Genomic DNA, 22003 nt, shown 5'->3' with positions numbered 1-22003 from the left:
GAATTGCTGGGTCAAAAATTAGAGACAGAAAATTTTACTAGACATTGCAAAGCTTCTCTTCATAATAGCTGTATTATTTTATATTCCCATTAGCAATATCTGAAAACACCTGCTTCCCCACAGGCTTGATCAAAGAACATGTTGTCAAGCTGGAACTTTCGTCAGTCTAATACAGTTGAATCCACTGTAGTTTCAATTTGTCTTTTACTTAGTGGGAGCAAACTTCAGAAACGTTTCCAATGTTTAAGAATCATTTAGTTCTCTTTTTCTGCTAATCCTTCTCTACAGTTGAAATTTCCACTCTATTTTTAGAAAGCCTATATCATAATAACTCTTAATTTTTGAAATAAATGGCAGATATTTTTCTAGTTTATCATGTATCTTTGATTTTGTTTATAATTCTTTTGCCATTCATTTTTTTTTAGTGGTCAAATATAGCAGTCTTTACTGCTTCTGTATTTTAATCATATTTAGAGGATTTTAGATGAATTTAGATAGAAATTTCTCTACTCCCAGGCTACAGAGGAGCATGCTCAAGTTTCCTTCCAGAACTTGTACATTTTGTTTTTTTTTTACATTTGTACTTCTGATTAGCTTGAAATTCTTCTTGAAGTGTGGTGTGAGGATGAATGGAACTTTTACTATATGTCTAGCGTAGTTATCCCAACATTACTTACTAAAAAAAGTACATTTTTTTCTCCCATTGATTTGATATGCTGACTTCATAGTAAATTTTCGCAAGAATTGGGATCCATTTACAGATTTTCTTACTCTCTTCTCTTGGTCTGAATGTCTAAGACACTGTTTTGATCTTTTATGTTTCCATGTCTGATACAGCCATTTCACTCCACATACCACTACTCTTTTTATCAGGACATTCATGGCTGTACGTGCTGATTTGTTTTTCCAGATGAAATGGAATGGCTAATCAATATGCTTATCCCCAGAGAGATAATTCCACTGAGACTGCGTTAATTTATAAAATATTAGTATTCATGTTAAATCTTTCTATGAAGGAATATAGTATATAAACACACAACACAAAACCACTTAGAGGATATAATGCAAGGACCCCATTATAATATTTGCAAGCTTAGAAATGTTCCAAACCTATATGAGGAAAGCCATAAAATATTCCTGAAAGCCACAAAAGCAGCTAGAACAAAAGGGATGGTATGCTACATTTTTTGCATATGATTCAACATCACATGAACAATCACTGCTTGCACAAACATGACCTCAGTTTTCAGCCCTAGTGGCAAGACTAGACAATTGTAATCCCTTAACTGTCCAGTCATAAACAACTTTGGAATTATCTGAGGAAGGAATATGCATCCTGCTTATTGTCTTAACTTTTCACATTATTTACATCAAGTGTCAACAGAATGAGTTCAATGCCAGAACATACTGAATGGATATCATTAGCTCGGAAAAAAAAATTGCGGAGTATTCAGAAATGCTAAACTACTACTGATTTTGATGATACAAAGTATAATTCTGTATGGGAAAACACAGCAAAACTCTAAATCTAAAAGAGCTAGACTCTAAATGCTAAGAGGTTTGAGAACATCTTAACTGAGGAGTTTTCAGGGAGTCCCTGAGACCTTTCAGGGGTCTGCAAGGTCAAAACTATTCTGATCACTTTTAACGTACTATTTACCTTATTTCACTACACTGACATGTACACTGATGCTCAAAAGCGATCATGGGTAAAATTGCTGGCACCTTCACATGAATCAAGCAGAACTAAGTTATAGCAGTAGTCACATTTTTCACCCCCACATACTGAGAGTACCAAAACAAACAAAAACCAAAATAAAGGAGAATGGCCAATTTCACTTAAATATTCTTGAAGAAGCAACAGAAATTATTAATTGTATTAAATCTCACCTCTTTGATATGCATCTTTTAAATACTCCATTTGACAAGGGGCAGTTATACATAAAGTACTTTGCTGCATACTGAAGCATGATGGTTGCTTTTAGGAAAAACACATACAATTGAGTTGTGAGTTGAACGAGATACTTTTTCATAGACACTATTTTTACTTGAAAGAATGACAGACAAACAAATGATAGTTATTCTGGTTGGGGCTATTTGGTAGAACATTTCTTAAAAATGAACAAAGAAAGCCTGTCATGTCAAGGAAAAGAACTGACTAGATTTGTTGCCAATGACAAAATTGGAGCTTCCAAGTGAAAATTACAATTTTGGGAAACTTGTATCTGCCACTATGTGTGTTCTTAATCTCCAAAGACTTTTCTGATAATTTCTGGGTTGATGTTAGTAAGCAGCAGTTTGACACTACAGAATAAAATGTCCGGAAGATTTGGAAGATCCTCATAACTCGGTTAATGTGTGTTTTCCAAATGACTAATGCATGATGTTAAAGTATCACACATAGTAAAAGACAATTCAGACTGCAAGATAAAAACCAATGAATTGTAATGCGACGGAGTAGGACCAGGTCATTGATTTGTGTAGCAGGCTGAATGTGGTCCCCCAAAGATATGTTCATATCTTAATCCCAAGAATCTGGACCTTCTATGATTAAAGAGTGAATTACGTGTCACAAGATATAATTACATTAAGGTTTTTGAGAGAAGAAGCTTATCCTGGATTACCTGGGAGGGCCCTAATTCCAGTGACAACTATTCTTATAAGAATTAGGCAAAGGCAGATTTTATAGACAGTAGAGGATAAGGCAGAGATTGGAGTGATGAGGTCACTAATCAAGGAATGCCAACAGTCATCAGGAGGTTCAAGAGGCACAGAACAGAATCTCTCCTAGAGCCTTAGATGGAGTGCAGCCCAGCAGGCACCCTGATTTCAGATTTCTGTCCTCCACAACTGTGAAGAGTAAAATCCTTTGTAAGAATTATAAATCACTCAGTTAGTGGTAATTTTTTGAGTCAGCAATAAAAAGCTAATACAATATAGTTTCGGATTCCACATCGCAACCAAACTTTAAGAAACCATCACTTAACTAAATTTCAGAGTAGTATTAAAAAATCTTCACAATTACCTTAAAGAATCTATTAAAATACTCCTCCCTCTTCCAGTTACATATGTGTGAAAACAGATTTTCTCTTTGTATTTCTACCAAAGCAGTATATGGCAGCGGACCGATGCAGCAGCAGATGTGAGAACACAGCTGTTTCTATCAAGACAGACATTAAAGCAATTTACACAAATGTCAGACAATGCCACTCCAATAAGGATTTTTTATTTTGGAAAAGTGTACTTAACTTTCATAACAGTGTTTATGTTAATAAACAGTAGTTTTTATACTGTTACTTTAGAATGAATTAATATGTAAACATTTCTAAATTTTCTCAGTTTTGATTTTTAATACAATAAATGTTGACTATATATAATATATATAAACAGAAGTTTTTGGGGATCTTCAATAATTTTTATGCGTATACAATGGCCTTGAGACCAAAAAGGAAATTATTTTTAAACTAATCTATTTATCATTTCCTGTTTTATGCATTAAGAATGACATCTGAAAAAGAAATCTACATCTCAATGAATTAAAAAGACTGTGGGGCCAACTGACATGCTTCAAAGTCCATTGACCCCCATTCCTGGGCTCTCAGATGTCTGCCTGTGATCCCTCAACAGATAAAGTACATTCTTTACTGGGCGTGTCTGCCTTAACAAACTAATAGTCCTAGATAATGCCTAATCTCACAATAGCTCACGCTGACTTGCTTCAGCCCACCTTATCAGAGTCATAAACCCCACCGCCCTTCATGGATCCTAAACCTCTTACCTCACCTACAACCAACCAGAGACTTGCGCACAAGTCTATCAGGCACCTTGTGACCCTGCCTCATAAAAGACCCCAACAACCAACCCTCTGTACTGACACAGGCACCTCTCGTCTGTGTGGCCCACTGCTGTCTATGGCAGCTAACCTAACAAACGCCTTTACTATCCTCCTCCATCTCTGGTAAATTCCTTTACCAACCTGCAAGTCACCATGTCACCGACCAGCCACTGTTGTGTCCCACAACAAAGACTTCCTTAATCAAGAAAATACGAAAAAAAGAATTCAGAGTTCAAATGTCTTTAGAAAGAAGCTAAATTTCAGTATATAATTGTGTTTATTAAAGGTCTGGAACTTCTTAAGAAAAAGATAAAAATCATTGGACCTTCCAATCAACAAGACAAAAATACAGAACCTGGGGGCAAAAAAGCTGCATTAAAAAGTCACAGTCAATCTTTCTTGGCATTTCTTGCACTCTGTAAAGGATTACACAGACAACAATACTTCTTCAAATTCCTATAAATCTTCCATCTAATTCCCTTATACATGAAATATCATTTCTTCTCTCCAAACTTGCCTGAAAACTCTTTCCCAGCCTTAACATACCCTCTGATCTATGACTTTTCTCCTGTCCTCTAGTTTCTGCATCACAAAGGCCCCAGACCTGGTGTGCAACCTGCGACATCTTCAGGAGGTGGAGGGAGAAAGACACTCCATGGTCAAAGCCAGAACCAATATTTGAAGGTGAAGGTGGGCATGAGTTAGAGATTCTCAAAAGATTCATAATTTTGGTCCTATATACATAGTCTCATATTTTCTTCTTCATGGATCAAATATCACTATTTAAATTTATTATTATATTGTAAATGCTGTTTACTGGTTTTCAAATTTTTGACCATATGTAAATAACAGGAAGCATCATTAAAATAACAAGAAATAATGTAATTTGGTAAATATTGACCATGTAGAGGTAATGGTATAGCCAACAAAAGTTGATGTGGAAAAGGAGCAAAGAATAAAGAGAAGTGTAGATCTACATATTTCTTCATCCAATGTTCAACAGTGACTCAGTCAATACCATCTAAAGCAGTCTTAGCAACACAAATTCTCCAGCCTCACCCCAGACCAGCTGTTTAAAGTCTAGCTAAACCATTCCATGGTACTGCTGCTCAGAGCTCATTCTGTGTGGCCAAGAGGCCTCGAACTGGCAGGAGCCCCTCCCTGAGTAATATAATAACAGAACCTAAATAACAGAAAGCAGAGCCAGGAATCATCCACCCTTATGATTAGCATCCTCCTCCAACCCCCACCCCGCCTCCCAGGGCCTATCCCTTGCGCATCCCTTAGATAAGACCCCCTGCAAAGCCTCCCCAAACCCTGCTCCTTTTGGTTTGAATTGACCAATGTGGCCTTAGCCCAAGAATCCCAAAGCATTCCACCCACCACCCCTACAAAAGGCTTGTATCCAGGTCCTGCCTGCACTCTGCCTTGACCTTCCCTGTGGTTCCTTGAGGCACACTGTGTACTTCCTCTACGATTTGTGAGTAGTAAACTCTGTTTCAATTCCCTTGTAGTCTTTTGTTGAGCCTCTGCTCACCATCCAGTAGCCCCACAGCCCAGCCCCGGGCTCTACTTAACAATTGTTAATTTAAAAGCCACACTTGCTAAATCACATTCTAGGGGGTGGGGCCTAGGAACCTGAGTGTTAGATAACAAGCCCTGCGGTGATTTTGATGCGTGCTCCAGTTTGAGAGCCACTCATCTTGGTCAGATCAAGATACAGAGGCCTAATAATTATTTTAAGTGAAAAAGGTAACCACTAGGGTAACTTTAAAAGAGTTTCTTTATAATATCACATATAAGAAAACGAGGAATAGAACACATGAGTGAGAAGAGGAAGGCATTTAAATGCATTAATTGCCTTAGCTTTTACTGCAAATCAATAAATGATATCAAAAATTGATAAATTAAGAAATATTAATATAAGTATATTATTTAGCACTATGTTAAAAATAGTTAACAGTGCTACATCTGAGAAGTGGTGTTAGAGCAGGCAGATAGCTCAATATGAGCAGAGAAAGAGGGACGCAAGCCAAACGGCAGAACTTGGCAGAAAGGAGGGGCACAGGCCAAATGCAGGAAACCATACATTATGTAAGCACCAGGGGTCCCTGGGCAGAGAAAGAAAAGCAGGACCCCCGGGGCTGACCGTAAAATCTCTGACCTTTTGAGGTCATGAGAGGCCTAGAGGCCGACAAAAAAATTGGGAAAAGCAGGAATCTCCAGTGTCGAAATGTCACCTTTTGCTCATTATGCCCTCATCTCAATAAAATTAGCCTTGCAGATTAGAAGTACTCATCATGCACTGATGCCATGACACTTTCAATCCAGACTAAATAAGGACAAAAATCCCTCCTCCCTTCAGGGAGGTAGAATTGGGATGATAATCAGGGAATGTGCCCCAAGCCCTTCCCTCCGCCATGAATAGTCCCCCGGTAATTTTTACACTCTATGTAACCAACTTGCCAAAGAAACTCAGGGCAGCCGCTCACCTGAGCTTGCCTGCTCTCCCCTTGAGAGTGTCCTATATACCCCTTAATAAATCCTCACTTTACTTTCTTAACCTTTGCATCTTGTCTCTGAATTCTTTCTGGGATGGGACAAGAACCTGGACAAAAGCCAGGTGACACCAGGATCTCCAGAGCCAAAGCAAAAATGGTACCAAAACTGAGCAGGCAAAGGGGACTTTATTTAGGCTATTCCAAAAGGAGAGAAAGATCAAAATCCATTCTGCTGAAACAAAAGGTAGGGGAATTTTTAACGGATGGGGTGAGCTAGTGGAAAAGCACTGGAGGACATTAGGGTAGCCCCTAGTAGACTAAAGGAATGTGTGGAGCAAGATTTCCAGTGCCTGTAATAGGCCATCTGGGTTTGCCAGTTGGTACCAACAAAGATAGGCTCTGACCTCTCTTACAGGAGACAGAGGTGATCTTTTGTTGTTTATGTTTCAAAGAGATGGTTCCCTGGTCCTTATTAAAGACATTGCCTAGGTTGTAAAAGTGGCAAAAGGCTTGGAGAATATTTACATACATTTCAAAGGGGGGAGAGAAAGACCATACAGTTTCAATTTTTCTAAAGTAAATGCTCTAAGAAAAGGGAGATCTTCCCAGTAAGGAAGAAACCTGTCTCAAGTTTAGTCAAGCTGAGGGAAATGCAGAGGCCATCCTGGTCATCAGTAATGATATTTCACATGGTAAAGTGCTGCTTGTGAACGCACGTTAGAATGATGACATGTTCCCTCATTTTGTCACCTCATTTCCAAAGAGCACTCTAAGAAGAACTCCATTACAGGACCCCACAGGCGGTAATCCTGTGAGACATTCAGGGCATACATGTATTCTTACTCCCCTGTCTTCTGACACCAGGGCCACCCCTGCCTACAGCAATCATACTTGACTATAAGCTACATGGGGAAACATTCTTTTCTGACTGATCTTTTTAGCTTTTAGAGGCATTCATACAGCACCCTACAAATGGATTATGTTCAAACAATATTGATAAATGAATATTCCCGCCCTAAAGATACATAGTCAAGAGCATATGGCAGAATCTGAGAACTTGTACAGGGTCAAAATCAGTTCACAAACCAAATCTATGTAATCTAATCTGTATTGCTCTTCAACCCTCTTTATTAGACTAACAGCCACATAAGCCTTTGAGAACACAGACACAAATTCACAAGTCCATTTGACCTTTAGATGATAAAGAGGACTGACAGAGTTCATGCACATGCTCCCTCATGCCAATGTAAGAGCAGATGGTTTAAAAAGACTAAAATGATTTGTTTCATTATAAAGTTTACATATGCATTTAGTCAACCACTTAGCAGATTCCTGACCTTTGTGAGGAATGAACTTAACATTTTTCACCATTTATCTTTAAAGCATACCATCACAGAAAATGTCTTATGGGTAAGTAGATTATCTACTAGCCTATTCAGGTAAAAACATTAATATATAAGGTTACGTACATATAGAAGATTTAGTAAATTGAACTGGTCTTATGTGAATTATTTCAGGCACTACTGTCTTCATCTCAGGATGAAATGGAGTCTACATCTATTTTAAACTTCCCATTACAGTCAGAAAATAGGCCACTTTTGCTCTTTGAAAATCATCTCCCCAGCTTTTAGTCCCAATTTTTTAGCCACTCAGACCTTAGTCTTGCAGTTCTCTTCCTGATAGTCTCATCTTGAATCATTCCAATATCCATAAGGACCTTAAAACATATTCAGGTTTTCACCAGCCAAAACCAAAACAGAAATGATATACGCACACATAAAATAAAATATCTAAAGAAATCTGTGTTAGGTATCTAGTATCACCCAACAAATTACTGTAAAACTTACTGGCTTAAAACAATAAACATTTGTTATCTCATGGTTTCTATAGGTCAAGAATTCAGTTGTGACTTACCTTGGCGGTTTTGACTTAGGGTCTCTTATAGGTGGCAGTCAGGATGTCAGCCATGTCTGAAGACATCTGAAGGTTTGATTGGACCTGGAGGATCTATTTATAAGAAAGCTCACTAACCTCGTGCTGTGGGGAGGAGTCCTCATGTTTCTCTTCACAAGCTGCTTCAGTGTCATCATGACATGATGGCTGGTGTCCTCCCGATCATGAGGAGTCTATGAGAGAACATGGCAGAGCAACACCATCTTTATAACCTAGCCTCAGAAGTCACACACCATTATTTTTGTAATATACTATTGGTTCTACAAGTCAGTACCATTCCATGTGAGAGAGAAATATACAAGGGTATGAATGGCAGAAAATAAAGATCACTGGGTACCATCTTGGATGCTAGCTATTGTAATATCTTTCTTTCACTCCTGCCTAGCTATCCACTTACTAATCAATACTATTCTCTGGTTTTGCTGCCAGACTATTCAAATATTTGATCTACATTCCTTCTCTTTTTAACTGTTCTAATTCCTTCCTTTTCCTTTTACCATCTACTTCAGTGCATACCATTCCATAAAAACTTTCGCCTGTAAGAGGTCTAGTATCTCTTCCTGCTAAATGGATGGCTTTAGCCTTTTCTCAGACATATTCTTCAACATCTTATGCTTGATGTTAGTAACGACCCACTCATGAGATTCACTCATCCTTTGGCATCTTTCACACCTTACTTAATGGCTTCTCCAATCCCTCTGATGCTACTCCTCTCCTGTTCTCCACGAGGTTCCTAAGTGAGGACTATTCTTTTAGTTGATCACTCTGGTTTTCTTACCATAGTAATACTGGGCTTATATGCACTTACCGCTTCGGCTCTGTCATCTATTACCCAGCCATTCATTTCCTTCCCTACTCAGTCATAATGTGTCCTTTCCAGCTGCCTTCAGGCATCCATTCTCTCATCTCTAAGCAAAGCTCATTCTTTCACCCTTCAACACCTCCTGAAATAAGTTGTTTTATCCCACCATCCCCACTACCCCTGCCCTCGTCCAAGCTCTTCCTGTATCACAACCAGATTAGCTCAGCAACATTTTAACTCCTATACATTTGACTCTGACACTCCTCCTGCTTCTACTCTAATCCAACTGTCATATGTCTGGATGCTAAATCTCCTTTATAAATCCTTTTATCATTTCCTTTCCCAGCACAGGAAGATTATCATCTACTGCTTTCAAATTTAAATTCCTTAGATTGATTGGCTTTTAAAGCATGAATTGTTTTGCCATTTGGCCACCACATCTAATTTCTCATCCTCCTTATTTTTTTCCTTATTTCTCTTTGGTGAGGTTAATCCAGTCACTATCTCCCAAATACACACAGGTCCACATTTATCTTAATTCTATTCTTTCCACAAAAATAAACAAAATTACTCATCACCTACCAATTCATCCTACCCATTTTTGTAGGTCTAGCTCAAATTCCACAACCCCCATGAAACCTTCTGTAACTACTATATTTCATACTGAGGTGCTCGTTTTTCAGATTCTAATGCTCAATTAGGCATTCACACCTCTGATTCTTTATGTGTTAGTCTTATTTCCACAGCTAAGTGGCAAGCATCTAAAGACTGCAGTCATATTTTATATTTCCTCTTTATGTCTTTCAAAACATCTAAAATGGTTTACAACTAACATGCTGGGTACATAATAGGCCATAAACAAACATGTGTTGGTTAACTAAGTAAAGAAAATAACTAGAAAATTCCCATGCCATTTGGAAGAATGACTACAGGCAAAAGACTCCTACCCAAAATATATTACATAAAAGTACATTTTCCCCATGTGTCAACAACAACAAAAAATGACTGTCTTCTAGCAGAGCCAAGCTTAGCTCTGTGAGCATGTGTAAAATCCAAAAGACAGAATCGTTAAAGATACAGCTGTTTAAATAAAAGAGCAGATACACAAAATAACTGCTTCATTTAGCAAGTACAGGGGAAATCAGATCACATTCCTAAAGTGATCTGATCATTTCAGCAGTTGGAGAAAAATTGAGAAAAATTAAGGAAAATAATTAAGCAGTAAGTCTATTGTCTTGGATTTATTAAGGGAAAGGAGATCCTTACAAAGCCAAAAAGATAAAAGAAAAACCTACATGATACGTGAGTTACAGAAAAAAATAGTGAAGGTAATTCTATCACTGCAGAAAAATACATTATTCTAATTCAAGTATATTAAAAATTAATATGATTATTAAAAGTAACTATGACATATGTTTGGAAAGAGGACAGATTTGTGTTCCCCCAAAGTCTCACAGCTGGTTGTGCCCTCCTTTGGAAGCAGTATTATGTCTTGGAAACAGCATGAGTTTGCACAGCCAGAGGGACCTGCATTACTAGTTGAGACCTTAGGCGACCAACCTCATGGGGCTGTTGAGAGAATTAAATGAGATTACGCATCTGAAAGAACCAGCATGGTGCCCAACACATGCTGGTCAATACCTGTTAGTTTCTTTCCATTCTGCTTAGCAGAGATAAAGAGAGTAGGAGGCAGAGTAACACTAGGGTGGGAAGGAGGAATCAGCTCGGCTGCTAGTGAGATGATGGGACAGGGACAGCCCACTGTCTTCCAGTCTTCTTTTCCCTACTTCATTTTGGCAGTAGATCCCCCTGAGTTTTAACAAGCACACAGGGGCCAGATAGTTATATTTCTTTTGCCTTCACAGGGTTTTTAATTGTTTGATTTGCGGTGCCTTTGGGTAAATTAGACCCTACTTTTCTATCATTCACTACTCACTACAGTCCTAACCCAGACTGATTCCAACACCCATGACTCCTTCCTGACGCTCCTTCTGTATATGGCCCTGGACCAGATGATCCCCAAGGAATCTTCCAGTATTTGGTAGTCCTAGGGAAACACATGGAATCATGTTTATTTCTGATAACCAGTATTATAATTACTTGGTAGTTTTTTCTTTTCAAAATTTAAGAGGAAATTTGAAAGAATTTTAAGTTTTTAAATTCTCAGATCTCTTCTGCATGCTAAAGCATTCATATTTTTATTTAGGAGAGGTATGGTACATTAGTTTTCTGTGGCTGTTGTAACAAGTCATCATAAACCTGGTAGCTAAAATAACAGAAATTTATTCTTTTACAGCTCTGGAAGCCCAAAGTCTAAAATCAAGATGTCCGCAGGGCTGCACTCCCTGTAAAGGCTCTAGGGAGAATCATTCTTTGCCTCTTCCAGCTTCAGGTGACTTCAAGTCTTATTTGATTTGCAGCTGCATCACCCAAATCTGCTTCCCTCTTCACATGGCCTTCTGCTCTGCATGTCTTCTTTGCTGTCTATAAAATCTGCCTCTAACTAACTCTTTTAAGGATACTTGTCAATGGATGTAGGGCCCAGGATGGCCTCATCCCAAGATCCTTTAGTTGCATGTGCAAAGACTACTTCCAAATAAGACCACATTCACAGGTTCTAGGGATTTAGGACTTGAGTGTATGTTTTGGGATCCATCAACGAACCTACTCCAGAAGGCTACCTAAACCATCACTCACTTATAAAACTTAGTAATACAGATATCTCGCACTCTGAAAAGGAGACAAATATCATATTTTCCAACTCTTTACAAAAAAATAGTATTTCAATAAAAAATGTGTTGCAACACGTTTTAATACACGTTTTGAAACTACAGGTTTAAATAGCAATCTTTTCAATCAATATCTTCTATATTAACATGTAATTTTCATTAGTGTTAACCATGACCTAATTTGGGAATTCACTACCTCTTAAATAGATCACAATTGTTGAAAAAATCTTGCAAATAATTTTTTCCTGTTTATTTAAACAAGTAATACACATACAACAATCTTAAAATTCAACACAAAAGAATTACTCCCCTTTAATAGTCCTTGCCTAATTCCTCTCTTCTTGAACAAATAACGGTTTAAATTCCTTTCAGAATATTTTATGCATATGTAAAGGATAGTTACTTTCCTCTTTCGTTTATCATAAATGGGATCATGTTATACATTGTGCTCAGTGAATTGCGTTTTCCTTGTATTAACATCCTGAAGATACCTCTCTTTGTAACATAGAGATCTATACCATTATTTTGGTAACCACACAGTATTTGACAGAAGGAATATAGCATAATTTATTGATGGACATTTAAGTTGCTTCCAAATTTCTGATATCACAAGAAGCTTGCATATTTCTTTAAGAATGTACAAAGATTTCTGTAGGCTCGATTTTTAGAGGTAAAATTGTCTGGTCAAAGATTATGCACATTTCCCTTTTGACTGAGCCTGCTCATTTGTTCTCCAAAAGATCTTCTACGAACTGGTTAATTAATGCTGAAAGATAATTCTTACCTGGTCAATCACAGCTATATGTATATACATACATATATATTAAACGTATAAAACCCACCCACCATTAAGTACCAGGCACTCAAAAAAGGGAAGAGTCCCTTAGGGATATAATCAACAAAAAATAATAGAAAAAAGTGGCATTTGTTATGCTTTCTGACCCAGTACCATCGTCCCAAGGCAGAACAGACCTCCAGACAAGAAATTCTCCCTCAGAATGGAATTGACTCCACAGTACCTAACTGATGCGTCCTAAATCACGATAGGAGTTCAGTTCAATAGTGGCCTCAGAACTCATTGTGCCTTTTCTCCAAAGTTCTAGCGAGAGAAAACTTGCTAAAAGCTACATGCAACTTGAATTCCAAGGTGATCTGATTTAAATAAGCACAGCACCACAAATTATACACTTAGATGCTTTTCAGCTAAACTAGGAAAGTGAGGATATCTTTTCATCAGGCTCAAGGTTGAACTGGAGTGACAGTAGCATAAAAAATCTTACCGAGGTGCTGCAATAGCTGTCACTCCTGACTTCAGCTCCACATAATTATAAGACAGTAACAAAAATAATCCCAAAGCATTTGAACAATTATATACTCTCAAAACAGGCTGACAACTAAGGATGCACATATTTTGAAACTAGTAGATCTACAGCTCTTTAAAATTGCAGCAGGAAACTGTTTCTCAGTTAGGAGAGTACATAAAATTATTCATCAATCCGTTATGGAACATTTACAGACTCAGAATTTATCGTATTCCACTGAGTAGAGAACTTTCTTCTACTAGGCTTTTCCTTATTCAAGGACTCAAATATCCATCATCAAGTCACATCCAGTACACTTTCACTGTCTACCTCCCAACCACACCCCCTCTACACACACATAACATCATGCATTTGGCAAAATAAGGCACCAAATAATAAAAACATGACAGGCTGCATTGCAAGGAATTGCTGACAAAAATCTAAGACGCATAAAATGTTTGTTGTAAATAAATGCCACAACAACCTAAGAGAGCAGAAATGTTAACAATGCAGACTTATGAATCGGCTGCACTAAAGATTAGAACACACTGGGGATTAGAGACACAGCTCAGGATGGTTGCACTTAGGTAGCAACATATTTCAGGACACAAGGTATTCTGGGGGATGATTCTATTCTGCCAACAAATAAATAAAGCAAATGATTATTTTTGTGATCTTTACGGGTTATTCTTGGAATACTCTTTTCAACATTTGGAAATCAAAATCGTTTGATTGTTCTGTGATTTCTTTTTAACCAACAATCTGATACTTTTCTTGGCAGGTTTTTATGGAAGGTTTTCACTTTTTATTGAGATGTAATTAACATTCAATATAATACATGAACTTTAAGTGTTCAGTTTGATGAGCTCTGACAATTCCATATAGCCATGCAACCACCATTCAAGGTATCTATAGAACAAATGTTCCCTTGCACTCCTTTCCAGTCAATTCTCTCCCTAGTCCTACATCTAATATGAGATTTCTATCACCACAGGTTACTTTTGTCTATGTTTGGATATCACATTCATGAAATCCTGCAGTATGGACTCTTCTATGTATAGCTTCTTTTGCTTAATATAATGCTGATATGTATCCACATTGTTCTGTATATCAGAAGTCTTCCTTTTATTACCAAGTAGTATTCAATTGTATGGCTACACTACATCTTGTCTATCAATTCTCATGTTGTTAGACATTTGGGTTGATCTTAGTATAAGGCTATTAGAAATACGGCTGCTATGAACATTCTTCTACAAGTCATGGTAAGTATCTCTGAGTAGTGTTCCTGGGTCATAAAGGAGATGTATGTTTAAATTTTTAAGAAACTGCCAAACAGTTTTTCTAAGTAGTTTTACTACTGACACTCCCATCACCTTTGTATGAGAGGTTCTATCACTCCATATCCTCACCAAAATTTGATATTTTCTGTCTTTATTCTAGCAATTCTAAGGCAATATTTAGTAGCATCTCCCTATTGTTTCAGTTTGCACAGGCTGATAATGAATGATACGAACACTTTCTTAACGTATTTTTGAGAAGTACCTGTTCAAATCTATTGCACATATTTCCATTTGGTTATTTGTGTTTTTATAGTTCATTGGTAGGAATTCTTTATATATTCTGTATACAAATCCTTTGTGAGACAGTCTAAATTTTTCTCGTTCATGGTGTATTGACTGATTTTTAATGGAGCCTTTTGATAGGCGATACTTAAAAATTCTACCCAAGTCCAATAATCAATTTGTTCTACGGTTTATGTGCTCTGTGTCCTACACCTGAAATTTTTGCCTAACCAGAGGTCATAAAGGTATTTTTCCATCTTCTCCTAGCATTTTTTCAATCTGATTTTATGTTTAGTTCTATGACTCATCAGAATTAATTTTTGCATATGCAATGAGATCAGCATCAAAATATATATTCCTTCATACTGACACCAAGTTGTTTCTGGCAATATTTGTTGAAAAGACGGATTTCCCCCTAAAAACGCTTTGGCACTTTTTGTTAAAAAATCAGTGACTGAATATGTATGGGTCTGTTGCTAGACTCTTCTGTTCCATTATTCTATTTGTCTATGGTTAGGTCAGTATCACACTGCCCTGATTACTGTATGTTTATAATAAATTTTGAAACCAGGTAAAGTCCTCCAACTTTGTTCTTTTTCAAGACGGCTTTAGTTGTCCTATTTTATTTGCATTTCTATATATAATTTAGAACCGTCCTGTCTACTTCTTTAGAATAGCCTATTGGCATTTTGATAAAGACTGCACTGAACGGACATATCAATTTAGAAGGTATAGACATCTCAGCGATATTTTACTTTCCAATCTAGAAACCAGCTATGTCTCTCCATTTTTTAGGTCTTATTTAATTTCTCTCAGTAATATTTTGTAGTTTTTAGTACAGAGATCTTATATCTTTCATTAGATTGGTTTTTTTCTTATCTGATTTTTTATGCTATTGTACATTTTAAAAATGTTATTTTCCAATTGATGCTAAGTGGAGTCTTGCTCTATGGTGGGCATCCCTTGTAGGTCTAATCTACAACAAGAGCCTGTACACAGCTGTGAAACTTGTGTTAGTAGTTTTCCCCTCTCCTCTCTGTGATAGACGTCTCCTCCAGTGATGAGAACAGTGCTTTGTCTCTCCTGTCCTACAAAGGGCTCCTCAAACTCTGATGTTTTGTTTATATGCTTTCTTTATGTGCTCAGCTTTACTGTGGGTTTTTTTTTTAACTTTTTCTTTTTTAATAGTTTCTGGCTTCTTGTGGTTGTTAATTTGAGACAAATGTTCTGTTACCTTTTATATTCAAACTAAAAACATTTTGGTTTTTTTTTTTAAATAGTTGTAAGACAATCTTCTCTATTGCTGTGTCTGAAAAAGCAAAAAAGAAAAAAAAAAAAGGATTGCACCCAAGAGTGGAAGCAATCCAATGAAAACTGTTGTTTACTCAGTGTTTTCTATCTGCTAGGACCTAGATTTATAAATATCAACTCGTTCAATCCTCAGAACAACCCCATCAAGTAGTCATGATTACCATTATCGCCGTTTTACAGATAAGTAAACTGAATACGAAGTGCTTACCATTTGCCTAATGAAACACAGCTGTTAGATGGTGGAACTGACATTCGAACGCAAGGAATTTGGATTTCCAGCCTACATTCTTACCTACTTCTTCCTAACACCTCTTGGCCAAATTTTAGCAATTCTAACTTCATCCCAATTTTCCAAATATAATAGCCATTTGGGTTTTTCATTTTTAAATGTTTGTTTCTTCTGAGTTGCACCATATTTGCATTTTAATCTGAATCTCTTCTCTTCACTTAACATTTTGATATAATGATACAATTTATTAAGTGCTCACATAAGACATACTGTAAGTAGTTCGGCATATATTGTTTGCAAACCTGACAAAAATTCTGAGACATGGCATTATCCCTCTTCTACTTTGAGGGGAACTGAGGTTTAAGAAAGCAGTTTTCTTAAATTTACCTAAAAACTAGTGAAGAAATAAAACCGCAACTTGACCTTTCTTACATTCAAAGCCCGTAAGGCAACCTTTTATGAGTGATTATCCAAGTCTTCTCCTAGAGATGCCTTTACAGTCCCTTTGCTCACCAGTCCTCAGGTATTCTAACTGGGTGTCTGTCTAAACACCACTCCTCTGTAGGACATCATTATTTCTTGCTTCCTTAAAGAAATTCTAAAGCCATTTGTTTGAAGTTAAAGACTCCGTTAATTAGCCAGGGTGTCTTTTGCTGGCTGTTATAAAAACTGAAATTTAGATAAAGAACATCCTAAGGAAATAATCGTCAGTGGGAAAGAGTGAAAGCAGTCAAGCAAGCAGTCTTTCAGATGCAGGGAGTCGAGGAAAGCCTGGGCTATCCTTCGGGCTGGGCCTCATTCTCAGCTCCTGGAGCTGAGGGAAGTCATGCAGCATATCTCTTAGCTGAGATGCAGAAGGGTCGAAGTGCTTATGACCCTATATCACCACCACTACCATTTCTTTCCAAACAACTCCTCCAACTAACTTTATTTACTTCAAATTACCTCTGTGTCTATTTCAACTTAGATTCAACAGGAAAAAAAAGGAGTTCAAGAAGGCCCCATTAATTATCAGAGAAATTCAAATCAAAACTACAATGAAATATCACCTCACCCCAGTCAGAATGGCCATCATTAAAAAGTCCACAAATGATAAATGCTCGAGAGGGTGTGGAGGAAAGGGAACCCTCCTACACTGCTGGTGGGAATGTAATTTGGCACAGCCACTATGGAGAACAGTATAAAGATTCCTTAAAAAACTAAAAATAGAGTTACCGTATGATCCAGCAATCCCACTCCTGGGTATATATCCAGGGGGAACTTTCATTCAAAAGGTTATGTGCACCCCAATGTTCATAGCAGCACTATATACAATAGCCAAGACATGGAAGCAACCTAAATGTCCATCCACAGATGAATGGATAAGGAAAATGTACTATGTATATACAATGGAACACTATTCAGCCATAAAAAATAAAATAATGCCATCTGCAGCAACATGGATGAACCTAGAGATCATCATTCTAAGTGAAGTAAGCCAGAAAGATAAAGAAAAATATCATATCACTTATATGTGGAATCTAAAAAATGATACAAATGAACTTATTTACAAAGCATAAACATACTCAGACATAGAAAACAAATCTATGGTTACCAAAGGGGAAAGCAGGGAGGGATAAATTAAGAGTTTTGAATTAGTAGATACAAACTACTATATATAAAATAGATCAATGACAAGGTCCTACTGTATAGCACAGGAACTTTATTCAATAGCTTATAATAATCTATAATGAAAAAATATATGTAAAACTGAATCATTATGCTGTACTCAAGAAATTAACACAACATGTAAATCAACTATACTTCAATTAAAAAGATAAAAAAAAAAAAAAAGCAAAAGCTTAAAAAAAAAATGGCTGCCCCAAACTCTTCAAAGGCTGACTCAGACTCATCCTACCACCTACCACCGTAACTGCCTAGAAAATTTATCCAATTCTGGCCTTATAAATAAAAAATCTGACATATAGCTCCCATAGTTATTTCTTAAATCATTTTAATGAAAGAAGAAAAATTCTGTAACAAGAGCTTGTAATCAGAGGAACTGTCACTTGATCTGCTAATACTTAAATTATGGTAGGCCCTATGAAAAAATCTATAATCCATGATTTGAGGCCTATTTCTGAAATGTAATAGCACTTAAGATTCAAAAAGACTGAACACTTATCTTCATTCTCAGTACAGAAACTCTTCAGAGAAAAAAATTGTGTTACTCCCTTAGGACTGAATCTCATTTCAGACCCATGTTCCTTACTATAGACTGTGTGTAATTATTTAAATGTCAGGAAATCCTGCAAATGTGTTTGATAAAGTAATTGAAATTACTTCATGTAATTTATTTTACTTTCAGTGATAGAAATGTGTGCACATAAATGTCACTGCACTGTCAATGCGTTTAATGGCTTGTGGGCATATCCTTTGAGGGTTCCTAGTCAGTGGGGATTTTACCTTCTAAATATAAAGTTTCTCTCTTCGAGCACATGTGTGGAATAAGGCACTGATTAATAACATACACTATTAAAAAGTCCCCCATTTAATCCTGTGACCGCAGAGATGAGGCCAGGACTTTACTGAGACCAAATTCCTGCCCTAGCGTGATTTCTGGGACACTTTCACAAATTATACAAGTGGTTCTTTAAAATCAAGAAGGCAGCAGCAAATAGTGCACTTTTTGGAACTGATTTTTGCTTGCCTGGAGCAGATGCTACTATGACTTGGGGTCAGTAAGCACTTGAATACTGCAAAACTGATGCAGGAAAAAACTAGCCAATATCTCACCAAAGTAATTTTTACAAAGGGTCCTACACCTTAGGATCTCACTATGTGTTTGCACAGAAACCTGCCCTTCTGGCTTCTTTCCAAGCACAGCAGCATAGAGAGCCTTTGGCTGACCTGATAGTAAGTTGATTTTGCCTTTGTCACTTGTAAAGCATAAAGCATCCTTGTTATTTAATAAAGAATATGCTTTCAAATGAGTACTTTAAATGTAGTCTGATAAAATACCAAGAGTGAAGACTAAATCCTTGCCTATATACTTATAATAAAATTTTCAGTTTGAAATGGAATACAATAATCTATTGTTGATCTAGGCAAATAGTTTGTTAAATTGATTAGACAACAGTGGTGATAGAATATTCCAGCAGAATTAAAAAAAAAAGAAAGATGTGGCCTCTTCCTATGGTGTAATCCCAAAAGAAGTATTATTGTTCTATTGCAAAACTACTGACTTTAAAAAACCGATTATTTTTACTTACTTTATTATGTGTTTAGATGTAGAGACAAATGAATCAAGTACCTAATTTAATGTAGAGTTATTGAATTCTTTTGGTTACTTATTTTCATCTATGAGTTGACTTTTGTTTTACTTATCAAAGGGTACTTTCTCAGCAGATTAATACCTAAAACTCTAGAGAAAAAAAATTTGTAAGTGAAAGAAATATATGCTCATGCATTAAAACATGCATTTTGTGAAAACTATAAAAGCCAAATGACTTACAAGTAACAGGAAATCACGCTGAATTTTACTACTTCGATTTTAAGCAAAACTCAAAGTGCACAGTAACACAGAAGTATATTTATCATAATAAAAGTTCCCTTAAATGTCATGGTTGATTACATGTATTAGCACCTCTCATTTTTCCTTGATAACCTACTTTTACTACTAAAATACAGACATACGAGTAAATTAATAGAGCTGCTTTTTTCCATTCGGATTGTAGAAGTTCAACCTTCAAAACAATGCAATCATCAAGTAAAGTAAGTGAAGATGAAATTCCTAGTTTGGGAGTGACTCTCAGAAGTACCACCTAGAAGGCCCCTGGCTTGAGCCAAAGTATTCTTCATCTGCTCTTATCCTCTTATCCAAGTACGTCCCAAGATGAGGCCCTGCAGGCCCAAGGCTCTGGGTACTTGGCACCCTGGAATTAGCTGCCTTAGCAGCCTTAACATGTTTCCAGGACATATACAGTCCTGTTACCTTCTACATCCTCCAGAAGGTAAGCTAAGCCACCACTGCAAAGCTGGAAAATGGCCAGAAAGATGTGTGTTCAAGAAGGCAGCTGTAGATGAAGCTTGCCTATGGGGACTGGAGCACGTACATGTGTACACAAGGCACCAAGCATCTGCACCTCGTGATGAAGGACTGAACTTGGTGGGATGAGTAAGAAGCCATAGGCCACATGTCTGACTCTCCATGGGAAGCTCCAAGTATTCCAAGAATTTCAAGTTCCAACTGATCTTACAATTTATTATAAGGGCATATTGAATAAGGTAAGAGGATAGCACTTTTTTTTTATAATTCTGTTAGCTTGATTTATAATGTTTAAAATCTTTAGATATATGGTCTGTGAATCTCTATTTTCAGTGTATCTCCAGCCCAGCAAAAGTTAAGACCAGGACCAAGTTTAATAAAGACCCCACTACGCCTTAGTAGTCATCTACAACTCTTTCACTTCACTGTAGCATGAGTTGATCATGCACTCTAAAAGAATGAACAGAATCAACTGCTTGTACATAATACATCATAGGAGCTACAATATGCATGCCAAGGGTAAACACACTGCACATGTGTATTACCAGATAAAGTACAGCAAAGGACATAGATGTATTATTTATGACATGAAATGCAATGATTAATATCTCCAAAGCTACCCTGCTTCCTACCTGTGGACAGGTAAAAAATGACTAATTTTTTTTTAAAACATATGAAATGTGACTTCACAAGCTTTATTAAATAAATTTTCAACACTTCAACAGAAGCCATGAAAAAACAACCCAGCAGACTCAAAAATCTAAATTGAGTTCTCAGTTTCAAAATACATATTTCTTTACAATCACACTTTTTCTTCTTTCTTATTAAAAAAGGTTAAAGTCAAAGATACATAGGAAAAAAACACAAGGCTATGACTTCAGAAAGTAGGTGCAGTGAAAGAGAGAGACTAACATTTAAAGTCTTTGCCACTATGTAATTCTCTTCAAAATGCTTGAGTGAATTCTTCATGGCAAAGTGGATCAAATGCACTGTAGTGGACAGAGGACTATGAGGGACAGAGGACCAAGGAGAACAGCGGACTACAATGGACTGGTAACAGAGCCAGAGACTACTTGTATAGTGCATGGTATGTACCGAGGACTTGACTTTTAATTTTTAAACGTATCTGTGCCAGATTTTAGATCTATAGGAAACTTCCTTTAATTCTGAAGGCTGAGAAAATGAATGTTCATGAAAATGAAATGTTCTTTTTAGCCGATGCCCAAAGTCTTATACCCAAATGATCCACTAAAAATAAAAATGGTACTTTAAAAATAGAATATTTGATGATTTAAAAAAAGTCATTATGGATTGTGCTGAGCCTAAGTTTTATCATGATAAAGAATAATTTGGCTACCAACAACAACAAAAAATTGCAGCATTCTGTGCATATTCTCTCCTCTTTTTAAAAGCATTACAAATATCAAGGATAATTTAATATCAATCCTCCTATAATATCAACAATCTACTTATTCATTTGATCATTATTCATGCTTATTTAACAAATATTGAACAGGACATGTTTATTTAACAAATATGTGCCAGGAGCTCTTGTAGGCACTTCATAAACTTGATCAAAATCGTTAACAATCCTCTGAGGTGAGTACTATGATTACCTCTATTTTATAGGTGAGGAAACAGAGGAAGAGAGATTAAGTGACTTGGCCAAGGTCACACAGCTTTAAGTGCAGAGCTGGAATTCAAACTAAGGCCAACTGCTCCAGAGTCTGAATTCTTTAACCACTATGCTATA

The 22003-nt window shown here is 36.7% G+C and overlaps 1 long non-coding RNA gene across 2 annotated transcripts in view; it reads right to left on the bottom strand.

Annotated features, from left to right (window-relative positions):
* LOC140697438 (uncharacterized) overlaps nt 1-22003 on the bottom strand; it is a 432985-nt gene that overhangs the window by 179067 nt on the left and 231915 nt on the right. For both annotated transcript variants that reach the window (XR_012074526.1, XR_012074527.1), the window contains one exon: nt 8368-8462. This is a non-coding gene — a long non-coding RNA (uncharacterized lncRNA). The remainder of the gene's footprint in view (nt 1-8367; nt 8463-22003) is intronic.

This window comes from Vicugna pacos, chromosome 7, assembly GCF_048564905.1.
Source record: "Vicugna pacos chromosome 7, VicPac4, whole genome shotgun sequence".
NCBI classification, from domain to species: Eukaryota; Metazoa; Chordata; class Mammalia; order Artiodactyla; family Camelidae; genus Vicugna; species Vicugna pacos.
The sequence above is the reverse complement of the archived record's forward strand: the minus strand, read 5'-3'. Positions and strand labels throughout refer to the sequence as shown.